Source organism: Mus caroli, unplaced genomic scaffold (genome assembly GCF_978045245.1).
Source record: "Mus caroli unplaced genomic scaffold, Mus_caroli_1 scaffold_19, whole genome shotgun sequence".
Classification (NCBI taxonomy): Eukaryota; Metazoa; Chordata; class Mammalia; order Rodentia; family Muridae; genus Mus; species Mus caroli.
Genome location: NW_028227274.1, coordinates 54992431 through 55008721, shown reverse-complemented (window position 1 = coordinate 55008721; position 16291 = coordinate 54992431).

The following is a 16291-nucleotide window of genomic DNA, read 5'->3' as shown; positions in this document are numbered from 1 at the left end:
TAAACGCATGAAACTCAAGAAGAATGAAGACCAAAGTGTGGACACTATGCCCCTTCTTAGAATTGGGAACAAAACACCCATGGAAGGAGTTACATAGACAAAGTTTGGAGCTTGATGAAAGGATGGACCATCTAAAGACTGCCATATCCAGGGATCCATCCCATAATCAGCTTCCAAACGCTGACACCATTGCATACACTAGCAAGATTTTGCTGAAAGGACCCAGATATAGCTGTCTCTTGTGAGACTATGCCGGGGCCTAGCAAACACAGAAGTGGATGTTCACAGTCAGCTATTGGATGGATCACAGGGCTCCCAATGGAGAAGCTAGAGAAAGTACCCAAGGAGTTAAAGGGATCTGCAACCCTATAGGGGGAACAACATGATGAACTAACCAGTACCCTGGAGCTCTTGTCTCTAGCTGCCTATGTATGGAAAGATGGCCTAGTCGGCCATCACTGGAAAGAGAGGCCCATTGGACTTGCCAACTTTATATGCCCCAGTACAGGGGAATGCCAGGGCCAAAAGAATGGGAATGGGTGGGTAGGGAAGTGGGGGGCGGTATGGGGGACTTTTGGGATAGCATTGGAAATGTAATTGAGGAAAATACGTAATAAAAAATATTAAAAATTAAAAAAAAATAAAAATGAGATGAATAAGAAAAAAAAAAAAGAATCCCAGCCAGAGGGTGACCATAATGTTTGTTACTCGCCTGAACATTCTTTGACTCACCGTTCATCGGATTATGGTTACTCTGACCAGTCTCAGGCTTAAAAGAAAGCCTTCTATCCTCCCTCTCCTCCCCACCATCTACCCTATAACCACATCAGCTCCTAAGCCAACAGCAGGCCTGGATTCCAACAGAGACTCCCCCAGAGGTCCTCTACTCCAAACACAGGCCTGCACTGTTATGAGCCACTTGTTCCTCCTCCTGCCGACCTCTTCTTCTTGCTGTCCTTTCACCTACCTTCCAATGAGCTCAGTAACCCAAAATCCAAAAGGACCTGACTCATCAAGATGTCTGCTGAGCACAGACTTTCGTTTTACCTTCTGGCTCATTCGCCCCACCCCCATCTGTTGGAAGATAAGGCGGAGGACAATTGAAGAAGACACCGAAAGTGGACCTCTGGCCTCTACACATATGTGTGCACGTGGACACATACCCAATGAAAACCAAAAATTCAATCTACCATCTTGGATCTATTCAAACTTTTGTCCTTAACTTTTATACTAAAATTGAAAGTAAATATCCTACCTGTTTGGTTTCAGACCCAGCGACAAGGGACAAGGATCTGAGGTAGGCGGTCCCAGAGGCTCTTCCCTATATGATGCAGACATTTTGGTCTCCTTGCTTTTCCTTTTCTCTCTTCTTCTCCTTCCTTCCTCTCTTGACCTTCAAAAATGTGATGCAGAAACTTCCTTGGACAAAGGAGAACTGAGGAGTTCCCCTCAAAGAGGATTTGCTCCCGAGTTACTGCTGAACTGGTTTAATCTGTGGGGAAGTGGAAGGTCCGGTCATCCCATCCATCACCTTGTTAACGTTAGTCTTTGTATGGGTTTCTGACCAATAACAATACTAAGGGAAAATTCTCTCCAGAAAGCAAAGGAGGAAAGGAGAATTAGGTTAAGTAGCAATCTCTTAGAGATGATGCCTATGTGATAAACTTACCACACTATACATAGACTAAATTGCATATGACCTTCATTTGTATTAACAGAATCAATATTAGTTTGCAAAATAAAGACGTATGCTTGAAGGAGGAAAGTACTTCTAGCTGCTCTTAGGTCTCCCTGATAGGCAATGCTCTTCAGATTCTCTCCTTTCCTGAGCACCCCCACCCCCACCCCATCCCCACCCCACCACCCCCATTGCCACCACCGCTACCACCCTCATCCCCATTCCCACTCCCACAGTCCTCTTAATGCCAAGGAAAACAAACAGAATATGCCTCAGCCTTGCTTTCCCAGAAAGCCTTTGCTGGTTTCATTTGCATGACTCTATGTTGGATGCTCCACTAATCAAATCAGAGTGCTGGCTTTCAAAGCCTTTCATTTCTAAATTCTGAGTGAAGCAATTCATCAATTAATAAAAGGAGAGGGTTTTAGTTTTTAAATTGCACAATGCTTTCGAGTTTATAAAATGCATTTTATCTTCAAGCCAGCTCAATTTAAAGCCACTTCAAGTGTCCCTCCCTGGCTTTCCCTGCTCAGAACCCACTTCCCCTTCTTCTTCCAGCAACAGACTTCTTCTACCTTTGATGAAGCACCTTTTCCACCCCTTCTTGAGTCAAATGACTCTAATTTTATCCCATATTAGCATCCAAGGTAGTTCGTGTATTCTACTCTGCGACCATAATGATTATTTTGGGAACTAATGGGTGTGGTAATTTAGTCTTAAAGACTATATAATGGGCTTCTCCTGAAGCTGACAAGACAGAAGACAGGCTACAGTAAGAGGTGGGAAGGCACTATTGGTTAGGGCATAAAATCTGCCATTTTTTTTTTCCTGGAGTCAGTATTAGCATTCCTTCTAGGCTCCACCCCACAGTTATCTGGCAACACCCAGGTAAAGCCTGGCTTTCCATAAAAGGCAGTTTGTCCCCTCCTTTCTTCCTTACTCCTCTCACTCTCTGCCCCTTCTCCCTCTCTCCCCATCCCCCTCACCCTCTCTCTCCACATGTTCCTGTGCTCGCTCTCTCTCTCTCTCTCTCTCTCTCTCTCTCTCTCTCTCTCTCTCTCTCTCTCTCTCTCTCTCTCCTTCTCTCCCTTCTCCTCCCTCTCTCTCCCTCCCTCTCTCTCCTCCCTTCCCAATCTTTTCATGTCCTAAATAAACTCCATTCCTTATGACTGGAACCTCAGGAGGAAGGGATGTCTCAGCATATGTCTGCTGAGCTCCCCCCTCCCCTCGCCTCACCATATCATGCTCTATCAAACATATCCTTGGCTTCCTTTTCCTTTTCTTTTTCTTTTTTATAAAACACAAAAGTCAGCACTGTCACTGAATGTTTTGGGGGGCCCACTAAGTAGTCATTTGTTTTAGGTGTTTCTAGACTAAGATGTTCCTTAGCACATGAGACTTTCAATGCTAAAGCCAATGAGGTTCTGTGCAAACCTAATGGACTGTTCACTCTCCTACCTACCATGCTTCTAATACTGGCAGATTTGAGGATTCCATGAAATCCTGTGGGAAGATACCAGGATCTTGTGTGTCCCCAAACAAGTAATTAGACAGCAACTTGGGATAGTAGCAGACAAATCAAGCAAAATGCTTAAGAATGAACATTTGTTCAAGGTAAGAAGCAGGCCAGAGCAGAGGCAGGCAGTGCTATGCAAAGGATGGGGACGTTTTAAGAGTTTTATGTAATATATCACAGGGTCATTTTCATGTTGAGGACTTTCTTACTCTAGCTTTCTCACAATGTCACATATCATGGCTCATTGGCATCTTAAATCTCCACCCAAGGGAGTGCATTTTAGTTTTAATAATGAGCCAGAGGCCATCTTCAGATACTCTGCAATTCTCCTGGGCTGGCACCAGGAGCTCCAGCTAGTCTTAGTCAGGGTCCCTTTGGCTGCTACTTTCTTGGCCTTTGTGTTTAGCTTCCCAGATTCCACTCTCTGCCCTACTCTCCTGCCTCACTACCACATAAACTGAGTGCTCTATAACTGGGGGTGGGGAATGGGAGGGTGGGGGTGTTGAATTCTAACTTACCAAGAATGACCAATGATTACTCTCTTCCTGTGTGCCAAGAAACCAGGTATGCAACACCAGGAAGAAATTTTGGTAGCAAAAATGAATGTAGCAGTTTTCCAGCTTTTCCAGTTTTTAATCTTTAAATGATTAAAAAAAGACCTAAGATCAGTTTTAATAGCCCCATTTTTCAATTATCAAGTGTTGAATTAAAATGAAATGCAAACACTAAAATTTAACACACTTCTAAAAATGAACATGTCTAAAATATTAATAGCAGCTCTGAATGATTTACAGCGCCCTCTTGGGTGTATCCCATGATTTATTGATGTCATTTTGGCAGCACTGTGGGTGACAGACACCTCGCTGTGTGTAATCTCTGGTGGGTTCCTAGGCTAGGTGCTCAGTCAGGCACACTTGGGTCTTTACTGCCTTCATGTCAGATGTAGGTGATATAGAAAAGTAGAAATGTTAATTTTCTCATAAATCAGAGAATTGTAAAACTAGCAGGCTTTGAACATAAGGTTTGGGGTCATAGGTTTTTTTTTTTCTTATTATTATTTTCTTGACTTCATACATGGCTATACTGGGACAATCTTCAATCGACCTCCCTTGTTAATTTATAATGTTGATCTTTGCTGACAAGAAACTCTACTTTGGATCAAACCTTTGCATCCAGTGAAGCCTGCTTTCTAGAGACTAGCTTGTGGTTTTCTCTGTACTTAACTGCTCTTCTTTGACCTAAGAATGAATTTTTCAAACCTTTCTGCCCACCACATAGATACTGAGCAGCCCTCCATGTTACAGTTTCCTTCTAGTTTCTCCACACAATTCCTGAGGACTCTCTGGAAGTCTGGTACCCAAATCTGCTCTAATGGAAACCATGTTTGTCTTTTCCTTACTTCCCCAACACCATAGTCCTCACCTCAGACTGTTTTTATTTTCCAGAGACCAGCCATTGTCTTCCTGCCCTGGGGACAACCGCCATTTCTTTTCATATTCTTTGTACTGCTAGAGGCACTTACTTAAATGGTAGCCATCCAGGCCTATGCTTCTGAGTAACTCTCCCTCTTCAAAAGTTTCTGTGGTCCCCATTTTGGTCTCCCTCTTCAAAGTGTCTATATATGGATGTGTGGAGGTGAGGTATTTCTGAGAGATCATCAGATCAAGTGCTGGCAATGACATCCTCTCCTCATCTTTGAGTTATAACCAAGACCTGGAAATCTGCGCAGTATTAAAACCTAGACAATGGCAACCCTCAGCCTCCCCCTTTATGAGCATTTTCCACATCCAGCATTTGACTTGCCTTTGGCTCACAGCCACTGGTTTTCTGTTTGTGTTTGTTTTGTTTTCTTCATCTATGGCTGGGCAAGACATTTTGGTGACAGTCCCTTATGTCCCGGTAACCCCTTAGGTAGTATGTAATTGGTAAAGTTGAAATTCTGCCAAATATTTCATCCGCAGAATCACAGGAGAAATATAATAGACCTAAGAATGCTTTCCATTTCTACAGCTTTACTTTATATCAGATACAAACAAAGACTATCCACAGTAAATAGGTTTGCAATTCAAATTGAACCCACGTTCCTCAAAGTATGGTATTACCTCAGAACATATTAGAAATGCATTCTAGAGTCTCGAGTCCCAGCCTAGACTTTTGGAATCAGGCTCACTTAGTAACATCCTCAGGTGACCTGTGAGCACATGAAATGTTGGAAAACCCTGAGCTAATGATGTCATGTACATCAAACACTTGATACAGTGTTTGACACGTACCAAACCATACGACAGATGCTACTCACTTCTAATTTTATTATTATTATACTTATTTTCATTCTGAATCATGTCATTGAGCTATAAAATGGTGATCATAGCAAGAATCTGAAGTCAGATTGTGTAAAGTTCTTTTAGACTCTGTGAGACCCCTGGGATGCCCATGATAATATCATGAGATTGGCTGTATCTTCCTAGTCTTTAACACATGTCAGGTATCAGATTCTTTATTCTGCAGTACTATGAAACATGTACTGTTTTTAACACTTGTTTGATCACAGGATAAACTGAAACCCAAAGAGATGAAATAGCTTGTTTGATAAAGGGTTTGAGCCTTGCCAACCTGATTGAACAAATTTCTCTCTCAATGTTGCCACCCAACATCCAGGTCATTAAGGAGAGAGCTAAACTAACTTCAATCCAATGAGTGCCTCAAACACAGTAAGGCTGTCTTGCTCTCTTTTCTGCTGTGTGCTTGTGGATAAGATATAAGCTTTCAGCTACTGCTCCAGTGTTCTGCCTGCCTGCCTGCCTGGCTGCCTGCCTGCCTGCCATGATGGACTCACCCTCTGAAACTGTAAGGAAGCCCCCTGTGTTAGTGCTTCTATTACTGTGATGAAACATCATGATAAAATCAACTTGGGGAGAAAAGGATTTGCTTAGTTACTGCTTCCACATCACAGTTCTTTATCTAAGGAAGTCAGGACAGGAACTCAAGCAGAACAGGAACCTGGAGGCAGGAGCTGATGCAGAGACCATGGAGGGGTGCTGCTTACTGGCTCACTTCTTATGGCTTTCTCATAGAACCCGGGAACAGCATCCCAGGGATGGGACCACCCACAGTGGGCTGGGTCTTCCTCCACCAATCCTTAAGAAAATGCTCTACAAGCTTGTCAGAGGCGCATTTTCTTAATTGAGATTCCTTTCTCTCAGATGACTTTGGCTTGTGTCAAGTCGACCTAAAACTGTACATGATACACCTCAATTTTGTAAGCTGCCTTGTTCAAATGAGAAGGAAAGAGGCATAGAATCTTCAGGCAGAGTAAACGTCAGAATTGTTCAGGGCATCCTACTGGAGAACAGGTCTATAGAATCAGTTGATAAAGCATAGACTTGAAGCAATGTTTAGCAATTAAACCAGAGGACAGTCTGAAACTATCAATAATGGGTCCGTCACCACATAGACAGGCTGGGATATTGAAGAGTAGGGACTTTAGGCAAGATGCTAACAGAAAATAATCCCTTGGACCACTTATACAGATGAGGGAGATCTGGGAACCAAAGTCAGATTCTATTTGATGATCATTTGTACTTAATGTTTTTGTTAATGCTAAAGATGAGCACTAGGTTTTTTGCTTTTAACAGAGGAAGAGTTTATATTTTTCTTTAGCATATAACACTTTGAGTTCTGTTACAGCAGTTTTCAACAAGATTTGCATTGATTCCACCTCAGACATTTGACTGCCTTGTGTATCCTTCCACTTCCTGTATTTCTGTTTTCATGTAACTTGGAGCACTGGTCATGGTTCTGGTCATTCTCAATGAGATTTTCTTCTCATAAAGCTTTAGTTCAAGAGACCCTCAAGGTGGTCCAGTGTGCCTGATCCAAGGAGACCCAAGCCAAATATTATGGAATCTAGCACCCAACTTGAGTACACAGAGTACACAGAGCTGCCTCCAGCTCCCTTCCACTCTGTGTGTGACACGTCATGCAACCATACCTCAAAGGCTGGAGAGCGAGATCGGGTTATCAAATAATGGTAAAAACTTGCTCTGCCTGTAAATAGATCCATTAAGATAAAAAGGGAAGTGTTACTCATTATCTATAGAATACACTATATAAGAAACCCACAATGGAACAGAGTGGGAAAATCCCCGATGTTGGGGAGGCATTTTGGTTTTGGGAAAGAGGATAATCTTTCATTGAATAAAACTTTAATTGGTATTTATTCTTAAAAGGGTACTAAGATGTTACCTTGTTGTTATTTAATATCCCAGAGGTTTTCAGGGATACCTTGGATAAAAGGAAGTAGCCACAGTGATGAATGAATAATCCATGCAGAACATAAAGCCATAGGGAAGGGGGAGAGGGAGGGAACAGTTGATTGGTTTTTCCCTGAGAAATTGTTAATGTTACATTTTATTGAACTGGTCTCAGAAAGTACCAGAGCCTGAACATTATTATTGCAGTTATTACCTCTCCTCTCCAAGTGCCATATCTTATTCTCTCTTGAATTGATACATTCTGATTACTTTTGCTTACTTTAGAGATCTGCTTTTTCTCGGGGTGGAAAAAACTGCTTGACTAGAACCTCTCATATTCCAATTTCTTCAAGTCTCGGCCCCTTGCTGTCACAGCTAAGTAGTCTCCCTTGTCTTATTGGAATCAGTTCCTTCATTTCCTATCCACACCTTCTCTCTAATATATGGACTGGCTCCTTCGAGTCCTTTCTGCCTAACCACAAAGGACAAATGTGTCTTTCATTAGTGTCAGATGTAGCTGCAGCCCCACAGTGCCCAAGGAATCAGGACAGCTGACACAGTGCTCTGCAGTTGTAGCTTAGGCAGAATGGAGTGTGACTGAAAGAGTCCATGGGTCCAATTCACCTTGGGATTGTGCTAGAAAACTGATTTCCAGGACCTTGCAAACAGCTACCGTGGAGCAGACAGGTTACTTAGTGAGAGACAGGGACATGGGACGGATCCCAGTCATTTACATCTTTCCATTCTTGAAGAAGCTCCTGTGATGAACATGGCTTGGTTTCCCATCAGGCTTATGATTAGTTGTTGAATGTCTGTTATTGCCCTGGTACACAGATCTCATGATATGACAGATGTTTCTGCCTGAGGTTTTTATTTTATTTATTTTATTTTCTCTTATTTTATTGTATGGTTTGGGGAGCTTTGCTGTGCATGTGGTTGTATAAGACATTGCTTACTGGTGGTGTTCCGAGAAACTAAGGTCAGGGATCTTGGTATCTAACTTCAGGCTGTCAGGCTTCTCCCAAGCCCTACCCCACTGCCTTTTATTCAGCTTGGCATAGGGAAAGTGATACCCAGACCTAAGTGCATCTTAGAGTGGTAGAAGCTACCCTGGTTCTCCTGGGACATCTTAGGTCCATGCTTTGGCCACACACACACACACACACACACACACAAATCAAAATGACAGGTCCAGTCTGCATTCCTCGATCTTCAGCCCTCATCCTCATTAGAATATATTAAACTACAAGTAACTAGAGTTGTCAAGAAAAATTGAGAGATACTATCAGTAAAACACAATATGCATAGCAAGTATGTCTCCTTTCACAGGTTGAAGAACAGCCACCTTTGCCCCAGGAGGGTTCCCATGAATGCCCAAGACTGCCGCGTCTACATAAATAGAAAATCAGTTCAGCTTTTTGACTCCCTTATCTCTCCCATACATCTCAATGTTCTGGGATGCTGAATCTGCTAAGGAGGAAGTGCCTGCTGTTTGCTCCTGTGTTAGTACTTTGTTGCTTTGGAATCAGATGCCCTTCCTTAAAGGGTAGAAATCTTGATAACCATTACAGAAGCTAGCTGGTTTAGGCTGAGCAGCCACATAAGAACAAGTGAAGTCTAAGCTGCTTGGAAGTGCCTTGCTCCCTGCTGCTGCTGCTGCTGCTGCTGCTGTTGCTGCTGCTGCTGCTGCTGCTGCTGCTGCTGCTACTACTACTACTACTATTGGTGGTGGTGGTGGTGGTGATAGTTGGGGGAGTGGAGGTGGGGACTGAGTGGTACTACGGCTGTTCAAATATGATCCTAAGGCTGGGATTCTGCCCTTTGTGTAGGCAACAGAATCTCTTATTAAGTCTATGGAGGAGAATTTCGACCCTTGAGTATGAGGCTGACACAAGAAGCTTCATACCACCCTTCCTAGACCTCCAAAGGCATGCAGTGAGCTGTAATCCTTGGCCTTTGCCTGAGGTCAAAGATCTTATAAACTCATATCACCTAGCCTATTAACGTGCCATCTCCTAGAGACATAAGCCTCTCCTATTTTCACACACAAGCTAAATAAATGAAACATCCTCCGGAGGAAGAAAACCTCACCAACAACGGCTACTGTTGTTAGGGTCTGAGAATCGCTGAAGGAAGGCTTCAGACTCAAATAGTATGCAAAGGCAAAGAGTGTTTATTCTGCAGAAACAGCCAGCATGTAGGGGTCAACCATTCATCAAAATAGCAACAAGGAGAGGCACTCAGAGGCCCCCTTTTACGTAGGGTTAGGAAAAATTTCTAGAAGGGTCAGATAACCCTTAACATGATTGCCTAGGAATACAGCAGTGATATTAGTATAATTTTTAATTGGTTGATATGTTAGTTCTATTCTCTTTGGTGAGGCCTTGAAGAATTTCAAGAATGACTCAGCTCTGGCCTTTTTTATTTCCTGTACTGGCTGGTTTTGTGTGTCAATTTGACACAGGCTGGAGTTACCATAGAGAAAGGAGCCTCCCTTGAGGAAATGCCTCTGTGAGATCCAGCTGTAAGGCATTTTCTCAATTAGTGATCAAGGGTGGGAGGGCCCATTGTGGGTGGTGCCATCCCTGGGTTGGTGGTCTTGGGTTCTATAAGAAAGCAAGCTGAGCAAGGCAGGGAAAGCAAGCCAGTAAGGAACATCCCTCCATGGCCTCTGCTCTCCTGAGGAGTCTTGCCTGCTTCATTAAGAAACTGAAACTTAAGGCCTAACATGGCTGTCTGTTCTAAAATCGAGTGGGTTCGCTCTTCTCATTACTAAATCTCTAATGTATATAACCTAAAGTTTGTTTAAACACAGGCTAGTCATCTGTCATAGATGCATAACATTTTCTTGAGTTATTATATAATAATCAGATGTAAAAGTCTTCAAAGACTTGCAATGACCTACTTTACTTACACAAAAATGAATTAAGTTGCATATCTTGAAAATATATATGATGTTAAAAGTGATTGCTTTTGAGGAAGAGAAAACGGGAGGCCAGGGATATGGCTGAGCGGCAGAGCACTTGCCAAATAGAGTCTTTGCTCAATTCTTAGTAACCGCATCCCACCCACACACAGGGGGGAAAACAGGAATGGGGAAAGAAAAATCAAGAAGCAGATAGCTCTCATAATGCAACGTGTGAAACTTTGGTTTTTAAAAATATGACCACTTGTAGATTTGATAATATAGAAACGGTTTGAGAACAGCATCACTTTAGCACAGAACAAAAGTTCTTTACAGAGATGAATCAAGTTTCACATACGACTTTGGGAACAGTGGCTTTTGGCTTATTAGGCACCAGAGTTGGTGAGCAATGATTTTTAATCTTTGAGGAAAGTGCACTCAATTAAAATTCTAGACCAAATCAAACTCATGTCTTGTAGTAGAAAAAAAGACATCATGAGGCACACAAAGCATATTGGCAAAACTAATTTAATATAGAGATTCCTCTAGCCATTTTATGCAGAAAGAGGTAGTTATGAGATAACATTGACAGACAGATGGGGAGGAAACATGAGAACTTCCAGAAGAGACACCCAACACCACAGCAAGAAAACCCATGGAGGGAGCCACTGCCTCTCAGAGAAGTCACCAAGTCAGGGGCTGCTGTCAATGGGCAAGCTCCGCTACCTCTACCACCATCTACAGCAGTGGTTCTCAACCCTCCTAGTGTTGGAACCTTTTACTATTGTACTTCATGTTGTGGTGACCCCAGTCACATTATTTTTTGTTGTTTCTTCATAACTGTAATTTGGCTAATATTATGAATTGTAATATAAATATATGATATGTAGAGTATCTGATATGAAGCCCAAAGGGGGTCACGACCCACAGTTTGAGAATCACTGACTTAGAGCCTGACAGACCAAATTCACTAAGACCCCAGATTTCAGTAGTTTGTTCACCTACATCTGCACCAGCACTAGGGGAGCCTCAGGTTATTCCTCAGTCCTAAGACATTCATTGTTGGATTGATATTTACATATGGCACAGACAAAGATGGCTGATGGGCTCAAAACCACGCGTCAAAGCTGAGTGTGATGGGTCATGCCTATAGCTCCAGCATGTAGGAAGCTAAAGCAGGAGGAGCACCACAGATTTGAGGCTAGCCTGGGCTACAGTGGGAGATACTCTCTCAAACACAACAAAACAAACAATTTACAAATAAACAAGCCTGGAATATAACTGGGAAAGATGGCCTGAAAGTCTGCTTTGCTGAGAGTCTGGGAGTTATAGTGTAGAAATATTAAATGATTGTTAAAATGATGCTGGAGAGAGATGAAAACTTGGAAGAATTGCAGAGATGACTCAGTAAGTTCAGATCCCACCACCGATGTGGCTTGGCCAAGCATGTGTATGTGAGGGACAGAAAGACTGGAATCACTGAAGCTTGCCAGCTGCTAACCTAGCTCTGGCTTCAAAAACTCTGTCTCAAGGGATTAAGGTAGAGAGAGATACAGGAGGATACCTGGAGTCCTCCTCTGGTCTCTGTGCATAGGTGCATGTACCTAAACACACACACACAGAGATACACATACATACAGATAGAGACAGACACATACACATACATACATACACACACAGAGACACACAGACACACACACACACATACTCACTTACACTTTTATGAACTTCAGAGTCTGCTAGAAGAAGTAAACTAAAGAATTTAATTTCTACAGTAAACTAAAGAATGAGTCAACAAAGAAGAAGATAGGAATTTGTAAATTGATGATATAATCTTGGGAGAAAGACAAATAAATAGAGAAATAAAGAAATCCCTCAGATGATGCAGCAAAAGTGTACGAAGCAAATGAGGGAAAAGCAGAAAGGGATGCTCACTCTGAAGAGGTGGGGGTGGGGGCTAGGACTCAGAAGATGTCATACAAACCATACTGCAAGCATCCTACAGTGCCAGAGGGGTGTGGCCACACAGGGATCTCTGAACAACTCAGGAGAGGGGCAAGCGCTAACTATAAGAAAATAAAATGTGTATTTAGTGTGTGACTGTGTCAGGTGTGCAGTGTATTCACGTGAGTGTGAGAGTCAGCCCTGGATATTAAAGGAAGCTGAGATGTAACCACAGGGAGAGGCTGGAGGGCGTGGGGGTGGGGTAAATGCATGAACTTCAAGAGCCACAAATGGGCCTGGAGTGGCTAACAGTGTTGCTCCACTATTGAGTCTTATTTCAGCTGTTCTGTATTCACGTCTCCATGTACTTCCCCACACGTTTCGTGTTAGCAAACACATTAATTACAATAAAAATTACATATAGAGCAAAGCATTTCTTGCTGCACATTTGTAACCCCCACTGCTTCCAGCTCCCCCGATGCTATGATTCACCTGCTCATCCTGTAAGCCATTTTTTTTTCTTCCTGTCAAGATGAAAAACTACACTGACCACTGGCACATTCCCAGAAATCAACCCCAGAGAAGCGAGAAGCCAGAGGAAACCAGAGCCAAGAAACTAATAACAACAACAACAAAACAACAAAATTAAACACCGAGAGGAGAGTCTGCGGGGTTGACTGGAGGAAGGTGAGAGGGACTTTAGCGTGGGGCTCAGGGGAATCAGTGAAAGAGGTGGCTACTTGGAGGTCAAAGGAAACAGAGTTTCTGTTCTGCCATTGGGGTCACCTCAGCTTGCCAGCCACCCGAAAGAGAAGCCCAAACCTAAGATGCATGGTAGGAGACAACCAGAGCAGGGCAAAGCCCTTTAGGGGTCAGAAGGAAAGGCACGGTGGCCAGTGTCTGCTGCCCTACCCATGGGCATTACCCCAAGCAGGGGGATTCAACGTGTGAAGACTCTTTGTAGTGTTCAAATGGGAAACAGGGGCAACAGAAAGTATTTGTAGGGGTTGGAGAGATGGCTCAGCCATCAGAGGCACTGGCTGCTCCTGCAGAGGACGTACGTTCTGCCCCAGCCCCCTCAACCCCCCACCTTCAGATGGCTCACAACCACTGGCAACTCCAACTTCAGGAGCCCTTAGAGCCTCTTCCAGCCTCTGCAGGCACACACACAGGCAGAATTCACTCACACAAGCATGTATAAGCAAAGATAAATCTTTTACGGAGAGAGAAATGATAAATTGTGGTGGTTTGGAATGCAGAAACAATCATGAGCAGTTCTGTAGACCTAAGACTGTCCCTGGGCTCTTCTCCTTGGCTTTAACTCACCTGAAGGTAAATGGCTGCTGACACTGAGCCCTTCCTCAACACAGGGCCATGTCTAGTAACTGATACTCCCAGGGGAGGAGTTCTTAGCACAGCATAGCCAAAAAGCCATGAATGGAATGCAGCTACGATAGAAGATAAAAATCTCAACTATGCAAACCTCCTAATCAGATCTATGAGAAGAGATGGAGAAGGAAACTCAAATGATGACTGTGTTTGGGGGCCAAGGTGATAACAGCAATATGAAGTGAGAAGGAAATACAGGAAGGATCAAGCAGTGCGATAGAAATAAGATACCTAGGGCTAGTGCGATGACTCAACAGGTAAAGATACCGGTTGACCTGAGTTCAGTCCTTGGGACCCACATGGTAGAAAGACAACTAACTTCTGCAAGTTGTCCTCGCGCTTTCACATGCACACTAGAGAGCACGGACACACACACATAAAGACACACAAATGAATAAACAGATGCAATTTTTAAATTAATAATCTAAGGCTAGGCATGGTAGCACACACCTTTAATCCCACCACTCAGGAGGCAGAGAGGCAGGCAGATCTTTATGAGCTTTGAGGCTAACCTGGTCTACAGAGTGATTTCCAGACTAGCCAGGGCTATGCAGCAAGAAATTTATATATATATAAAATCTCTTTTGTTTTGTGTCTATAGACATAGATATAGATCTGGATAAATATACAGCAAAATAGGTAGTATGAAGAACAAGAGTTGGTAGATGATAATAAAGCCCTCTTCTAGGGGACTGAAAGGAAACAAGAAGGAAGCTTGGCTCTATGGCAGGTAGGAGGAAAATCGGTAATAACAGAAGGGAGTGGCCTTGCGATACGGTGACTCAGCCTGGATGAACGGCATGTCCCCAAGTTCTTTTCCCTATACATTTCCAATGATAGATCCTAAGAGTGAGTCAGCCTTGTGAGATGCTTACAGGGCACTGCTTCTTACCTGCTTGGTCACCTCAGCCCTCAGGATGAAGTAGCAAGCGAGCCTCCAATCATCTTCTTCACCGTGCTCTCTGACTCCTGCACCAGTGTGCATTTGAAAACACAAGTTTCTGTTTTCTGCAAGAAGCATACAAGCGTTAGAGGAAGCAACAACGATGTGGGATTTTAGCCTTCCTCATGGGCTCCAGCTCTGAACGCTTCTATGGCTGGATGGTGGGAACACGTCACATACATGCTGCTGTGCACTCCTCCCAACTCTGCACGCTGTCACAGCATGTCATTGGCCAGGGTGAGAACAATCCCATCACAAAAGTTGGCAATGCTGAAATGAAGGCTTAGCATGGTTTTGTAGAACAGAAGATGCTATGGTCAATAGCTCCAGTTCAGCCCAAAACTTATGTTTTTAAAAGTCATACTAGAAAACAAACATACTCATTAATTCACATAGGGTCCATGGTTACCTTCATGGTATACTAACAGCTGAACAGTGGCACCAGGTATTATATTGATTGAAAAGCCTCAAATACTTTCAGTCTTACTCTTCTAGAAAGTTTGCAGAACTCCCTCTAAACTGTTCACTGTTGTAGCTTGAATAGGGAATGTCTGTGATAGGCTTGTGTGCTGGGGGTCCAGTTGCTGGCTTGTGGGCTTTTGAAAAGTGACTGGATCCTACGAGCTCTGACCTAGTCAAGGGTTCATACTTAAAAAGAACCCTAATATGATGGTGCCTCGTGGGAGAGGTAGAAGGAAAGGAAAGAAGAGGGGATTCATGGGAAGAAAGTCACTGGCGATGTTCTTAGCAGCTTTATTTTGCTGTGGCTCTTCCTGCCATCCCTTTTCTCTGCATGCTTCGCTACATGAGGTCAACAGACTCTGGGTTTCCATCACTAGCCCAGAATCAACAGAGCATAGGATTGTGGACCAAAACCTCCGCTCTCCCTTCTTTAAGATGTTTATATCAAGCTTGTTTTTGTTTATTTGGTTGGTGTGTGTGTGTGTGTGAGAGAGAGAGAGAGAGAGAGAGAGAGAGAGAGAGAGATCGGTATTTTTAAAACATGAAGATGAATAGGCTGGGTAGATAAATCAGTCAATAAGAAAGATGCTTGCCCTGCACAAGCGTGAGGGCCCAAGTTCAGTCTCCAGTGTTCACATCAGAAGCTAGGTGTGGTGGCTGGCACACACTTGGAACCCCTGTACTGGGGAGGCAGACAAGTGGATCTGTGTATCTAACTGGGCATCCAGCCGAGCCTAGCCAGCAAGCAAAGTCCAGGTCCCAGAGAGAGACCCCATTTCAAAACAAGGTGACTAGCTCTTGAGGACAACAAGGTTGGCCTCTGCTCATCACTCCCCACACGTGCCCAGTACATTGGTTTAGAGGGGTTACATTGTAAATAACATGACATAAATTAAGAAATAGTCTTCCAATATTTAAAAACAGGTGTTTTTTTTTCATGCTAACAGTAGCTTAGCTGTTGGGTGCTTGACTGGCATGCACAAAGGCCTGGATTTGATCCCCAACACCACAAATAAAATTAAGTTAAAATGAAAGGAAAGTATCAACAAGTGGCAACCAAGGCAGCGTTGAATGTGAGTCTTCATCATTTGACACTGAGTTACATGTTGCCATAAATCAAAGTATCAGTCAACTTCTATGTGTGAAACACACGCATCAATTGTAATTATAAGTTGGCTGCAGAAAAATATTTTGGACAAAA